We start from the raw sequence: 7,126 nt of genomic DNA, 5'->3' as shown, positions 1-7,126 counted from the left end.
CATAGGAAGTTAGATAATGCCCATTAGGGTTTGTACCAATACATGGGACTGATTTTAGGTGTCTTATCAGCTGTGTCATATTCCAGTGGATAATAGAAAATATTTTACAATGTCAACATTTATCGGGTTGATATGCTAGTAACAGAGAAGACCAGTAATGAGTCTTGAAAGAACTTACAAACTGTCCTCAGCAGAGAAAAAATGTGTGTTCCAGTCACACTAATTGACCTCCTTGGCTGACAGAGTCGACAAGACCAGATTACATCCATTGGAAGATTTAGTGAGGGTAATCAAAGGTGCCCCGGCTCCCACGTATGTACTGGTCTTTCCTTGGATTGGTGAATTACTATGGAAAAGTCACAGGTAACCTGGCCCCTATGCTGGCACTTTTACATTTGCTCGTCAGAAAGTGCAAGCATGCAAAATGGTCTTGTATCTAAGGTGTTGCTTTCAGGGAAGTGAAGAATCACCTATCATTGTTTTCGGTGTTGGCACACTATAATCTCAAGTGAGATGTAGGGCTGACATCTGATGCCTCCCAGTATAGTATCAGGGTAATGTTGGCTCATAGGTGGCCCAGCAGAGAGAAGCGTCCAATTGGGTAGGCTTTCTGTGCTTGGGCTGATGCTGAACAGAGATAAGTCTAGATAAGAAAGAGAGGTTTGACGCTGAGAGCAAGATCCACCAATACCTTTATGAATGTTAAATTGTCACAGAAAAGAACCACAACAGAAAAGTAATAGCTCGGGCTACTGAAAGAGGACAAGGCTGTGACACCTGTAGTTACAGGTCAGATTCAGCAGAGGTCTCTTATTCTGAGTGCAGACTATTATAAGTTGGAACGCTGTCTGGGAGGGCTTATGCCCGAAACGTCGAGTTTCCTGCTCCTTGGATGCTGCCTGACCTGCTGCGCTTTTCCAGCAACACATTTTTCAGCTCTGATCTCCGGCATCTGCAGTCCTCACTTTTTTCACACTGTCTAGAAGGTCAAGTAGCAAATGTGGATGCTTTGAGTTGCCTCCAACTTGCAGATTAGCGCTTCCACTACTGAAAGAGTCCACTCTGCTTTTACATTTTCTGGACTCTATTCCAGTCACTGCTGATAATATTAAACTTTGGATACAAAAATATCTCATCCTGGCAAAACTAAAACAGCTGGTAGTGATGGGGACATCAAAAGTGCCATCGCAACGAAAACTGAAACTTTTCTGGACCCAGGGAGACCTGATCACCAGGGAGGATGGCATATTATTATGGGGAGAAAGAGCAGTTGTCTCAAGGAAAGGTTATTACCTGATACTGGTTGAATTCCATCAGGAATGAAGATGTTGGCGAGAATTTTTGTCTGGTGACCATGTTTGAGTGCTGATATCGCCAAGTTAGTTGGGCAGTGCCAGAGTGCCAACAAGACAAAAAATGTCACCGCCAACAGCTCCTCCACATTCATGGGAATGGCCGGCAGAACCGTGGACTTGGTTACAGGTCACTGTGCCATTCTTTCACGGGCTTTATGTTTTTATTCATAGTGGACATCCTCTTACAGTGTTTGGACATGCACGCAGTTCATTTGTCAGTGACAGGATGATGACTGACAAGCTGCAAGCACCTTTTGCAACACACAGACTCGATGAGGTCTTGGTCACAGACAACAGGCTAACATTTAACAACAAGGATTTTGAGTATTTCCTAATGTCGCATAATTTTTGATATAAAAGGTCAGCTCCGTATCATCCATTGCCCAGCGGTCAGGTGGAAAAAAATAGTCCAAACTTTGAAAGCAGGCTTGAAGAAACAGCCTACAGCTTCACTCGACACCAAACTGCCCCCGTTCCTATTGATTCCAGGTCCACTCTATACATTAACAGGGACAACTCCAGTAGAGTATCTAATGTGGAGAAGACTGAGGACCCACTAAATCGGATCTTCCCAAACCTGGAGGGGTGGGGATGGGTTGGTCGGGGTGGTGGAACAACATCAGGAATGCCATTTCTGGATGAATGACCCACTAAATCAGAGAGGCTATTTACGTCATGGGGCGAAGATTAGTTTCGATATCAAGGAATGTACCTGCATGGGTAAAAGGCATGGTAGATGCGTGGTCAGGTCCCATGATATGCAAATTATGGGTAGGAAAGGTGATCCTGAACAGGTACGTGGACCACATGAGAGCTACAATTTTGCAAACAAGGCAGAAGCAAAACATACCTGGCCCCTCAGAACATCCAAAGCTGTTAGAACTCGTGGGTTCACCCCCATTGTAGAGCATCTTAGGATAAAATGGACACAGCAGATGTCACTGCCTCGACACGGCTACCACCTGAAGAAAATGAGTTTTGGCCAAGACACTCTGGGCACAAGAGGCAGGCTACTATCACTCCAGATTAGGCAGAGTCAGAGGAACCAGACCTGGAGTGAAAATGCCCGTGGAGAAACTACTGGATGAAGAACATGCCTATCTGCAGGATTTAAAGGGTGAATGAATGTTGTGGTTTGAATCAGTTCAACTCATAAAATATGATTTCCCTGATTGGGGCTGTTAAACTGATCAAATCAGGGAGTCCTGACTGACAGATCTAAACAGGAGTCTCAGTGTTTCTACTCATTCTATGAATTGGCTGTGTGCTAGCTGGGTGAATGTCATTTATTATACAAGTGTAAATAAAATTTGACTTGATGACAGGATACCAGCTTTCATGGAGTTATTCCATAAACAACTCCACCAATTTTCAACTCGTCTCCAAATGTCCTCATCAGCACTGAAAACTTACTACCACCTACATTTTCATCCAAATACATTAATATACAAGCAACAGAGATCCCAGAACTCACTCTTGCAGTACACGACTAGTCACAGACACGCCATCAGAAAAATACAAATTATTGTCTGTCTTATTTGGCCAAGCCAATTTTGTATCCAACTTACCAACTCAACATGGATCCCATGCGACTTAATCTACTGGTCCAACCAACCATGAAGACCTTGTCAAATGGTTTAGTCGTGGCCATGGAGGCAACATTCACAGCCTTTCCTCATCAGTCATCATTATCACTTCCTCAATAAGGTTTGTAAGACATGACATCTCTGCAGAAAGCCATATTGACTATCCATAGTAACTTCACTCTTTTCCAATGATGAGTAAATCATGGGCATGAACCTGTCACTGATTGTGAAATTACACACAACTCTGGAAATCAGAGCTCTGTCCAAGAAGAACAAACAAACAACTTGTCTTGCAGAGATCTCAATTTCAGAACAGCTCACAGACGGGAGAAGCATGATTTCATTGATCAGTGAGTATTTGTTCTTAAGATTTATAAAACGTGTAAATCTTAAACAGCTTTGGCAAATCAATAATAGACTCTGATGTTTTACTGAGATCTGTTTTTTAGATTAGATTACTTACAGGTGTGGAAACAGGCCCTTCAGCTCAACAAGTTCACACTGACCCTCCGAATAGCAACCCACCCGGACCCATTTCACCTACATTTACCCATGCACCTAACACTACGCGCAATTTAGCATGGCCAATTCACCTAATCTGCAAATATCTGGACTGTGGGAGTAAACTGGCGCACCCGGAGGAAACCCATGCAGACACTGGGAGAATGTGCATACTCCACATACACAGTTGCCTAAGGCGGGTATTGAACCCGAGTCTCAGGCACTGTCTGTGTGTGGGGTTTGCATATTCTCCACATATCTGCGTGAGTTTCCTCCGGATGCTCTGGTTTCCTCCCACAATCTAAAGATGTGCAGACTAGTTAAATTGGCTATGTCGGTGTTGACGTGTTGGGCCGAAGGGACTGTTTCTGCACAGTAGGGCTTCTAATTGCTTATGAAGCAAATTTGTGAGGGGTTATCAGTTATCTCTGAGAAGAAGAGGATTGTAGTGGTAAGAGATTTTAACTTTCCAAGCAGAGACTGGGACTGATATAGTGTTAAGGGTTTAAATGGATTAGAATTTGTCAATTGTGCACAAGAAGATTTTTTGATCAAATATGTGGATGAACCTACTAAAGAAGGAGCAAAATATGACCTTCTCTTCAAAAGTAAAGCAAGGCAGTTGGCTGAGGTGTCAATGGGAGTACAAGTTGGGGTCAGCGATTATAATTCTGTTAGTTTTAAAAGGATAGAGCTGATCTAAAAGTTAAGGTTCTAAATTTGAATAAGGCAAATTTTGATGGAATTAGGCAAGTTATTTCAAAGGTTGACAAGGAGAAGCTATTCATGGGTAAACGGGCTGTTGGAAAGTGGGAGACCTTCAAAAATTAGATAAAGAATTGAGGGCTAGGTAATCGAAAATGAAGGATGGGAGATAAAAGTTGCAGTCATCAGAGCTGCGACTTTTCTGAGGCATTTTAAGTGTTGGAATGAATTTCCGCATATTCTAGGGACAGTAATTACTGTTTTATATGCTGTTTCATTGTGTTGAAACTTTGGGGCGAAAGCGATGAAAATAATAGCACTTCAAAAGGAGAAAGACAGGTAAAGGGCAGTGATTCAAATGGTGAAAGAAACCGACACTGCTGCCATACCCAGCAGTAAGCTGCACAGCTGCTGCCTTTGCTGTCTGGTTTCAAGCATCTCCAGATACTGGAGTACTTCTAAATAAAAGACAGAAAAATTCACATCTGACCTTGGAGAAACCTATCCGTGGGAGCTCACAGCAGGGGAACAGCTGAGTGTATTTTTTTCAAGTGCACCACGCTGTATTCCTTTGGTAAATCCACAATAGCAAGTATGTGTTTACTTTGTGATTATTTTGTTAAAACTTTAAGAATTTTCTCAAAGGGGAAGAGGACCAGGAGGACGTCTGGAACTAACGTCTTAGGAAGTGAAAAGAATGAGATTCTGAGGAGAGAATATCAGAGCTTAGGCTGAAGAGTGAAAAGGAGGCTTTTGAGGGTAATCATATTTGGAGTAATCCCAGTGCCATGAGCTAGTGATGATAGGAATAGGAGGATATAGCAGATGAACACATGGCTGAGGAGCTGATACAGGGAGACAGATTCACATTTTTGTCTCATTTGAATGTCTTCTTGGGTAGAAATGGCCTGTGCAAGAAGTACGGATTGCATCTGTATTGGAAGAGGACTCATGTACCGGCGGGAAGATTTGCTAAAGCTGTTTGGGTAGAAATTAACAAGTAAAGGAGGGTAGGGAACCAAGGGGGATAATGAGGAAAGTGATCAGTCTGAAACTGGTACAGTTGAGAAAAAGAGTAAATCAAACAGACAGGGCAATCAAGAACAAAATAGAAATGAGGTAGGACTGATAAATTAAACATCATTTATGTCAATGCCGGAGGTCTAATAAAGCAGAAGCACTGAGGGTATGATTTGGAACATGGGATTTGGAATATCATATCAGTTACAGAGATGTGGCTCAGGGATGGACCAGATTGCAATTCAGTTCAATATTGCAGGGTATAGATTGCATAGGAAGGATAGAAAGGCGGCAAGAAAAGAGGGGGGAGTGGTGCTTTTGACTCGGTGCAACATTATGTCTGTACTTAGGGAAGATATGGGAATATGTCTAGGGATGGTATTTTAGAAATGGGAAGTAAGAAAGGGTGATCACCTTTTTGGGATTGTACTATAGATCTCCCATAGTCAGTCTGAAATTCAGTAACAAACCTTTTAAGGAGATTTCAGTTGTTTGTATGAATCACAGGATTAAGGGAGGGGATTTTGACATTCCAAATAAGTAAATTTTCTGATTCAGTTTATGGATGTACCTTCTATAGAAGGGACAAAACTCGACCTCTTCTTGGGAAATAGGGCAGGACAGGTGACTGAGGTATCAGTGGCGGAGCACTTTGGGGCTAGCGACCGTAATTGTATTAGTTTGAAAATAATGATGGAAAAAGATAAACCAAATCAAATGGCAGAAATTCTAAACCAGAGGAAGGTGAACTTTGTCCGTATTCGACAAGAACGTTCAAATGCTGATTGGGATGACTGTTTGCAGATAAAAAAGATGGCTGGAGAAAGGGTAACTTTCAAAAATGAGATAACAAGAGTCCAGAGACAGTATTTTCCTGTTCGGGTGAAGGCAAGGCGGTTGAAGGAGGGAATGCTGGTTGATTCGAGAAATTTATGCTTTGGTCAAGAAACAGATGGAAGCATATGTCAGGTATAGAGAGCAGAAATCAATTGATTTCCCAGAAGAATATAATGGCAGTAGCAATATACTTAAGATGGAAATTTGAAGGGCAAAAAGGGGACATGAGATAGCTTTGGTGGATAAGGTTAAGGAGAAAAAAAAGATGTTCTACAAATACATTAAGGCCAAAAGGGCAACTCCCCACTCCGGCCTATCACCCTCACCTTGACCTCCCTCCACCTATCGCATTTCCAAAGCCCCTCCCCCAAGTCCCTCCTGCCTACCTTTTATCTTAGCCTGCTGGACACACTTTCCTCATTCCTGAAGAAGGGCTTATGCCCGAAACGTCGACTCTCCTGTTCCTTGGATACTGCCTGACCTGCTGCCCTTTTTCAGCAACACATTCTCAGCTCTGATCTCCAGCATCTGCAGCCCTCACTTTCTCTCAAAGATTTTAACCTACTGCGAATCCTCTTACAAGGATTCCTTCCTTGAAGAAGATCTTTTCCTCCCTCTACAAGGATTTCAGTGAGTCCCTCTCTCACTGCACACCCCAGGTCATCTCCTCTGCACAGAAGCTCTTCAGCCACGGTCTCAAACAGACTCGCTACCACAGCCACATCTCCTTCCTCAGCAGCTGCCTACGGAACCAACTGATCCCGCACGGACTCCGGACTACGTTCAGACCAACAAAATTTGGAGCGAACCAGGACAACCAGTACCTACAACAAATCCGAAGCCTCCAGCAAAAGACCTCCCTCCGGATCCTTCGCTCCACGCTTGCAGCCATGCGCCGCTACCTACATTCCCTGCAATTAGACCTACCCCAGCTCAGGACAACACTCTCACAGACCTGTAAAGGACCTCTACTGTTCTTCATCCACAGAAGAATCCATACACTAAATAAACAGTTCTTCCTAGCCATATCGGAAATTAAAGACAGTAAGTACCAAAAACTTTCATGTACTTACCCCCACACTCCGGATTCCTCAACCGTTCCAGAATCTTCCATCGGCCTCC

Source organism: Chiloscyllium plagiosum, chromosome 37 (genome assembly GCF_004010195.1).
Source record: "Chiloscyllium plagiosum isolate BGI_BamShark_2017 chromosome 37, ASM401019v2, whole genome shotgun sequence".
In the NCBI taxonomy this organism is placed as follows: domain Eukaryota; kingdom Metazoa; phylum Chordata; class Chondrichthyes; order Orectolobiformes; family Hemiscylliidae; genus Chiloscyllium; species Chiloscyllium plagiosum.
Note: the sequence above shows the minus strand (reverse complement) of the source record.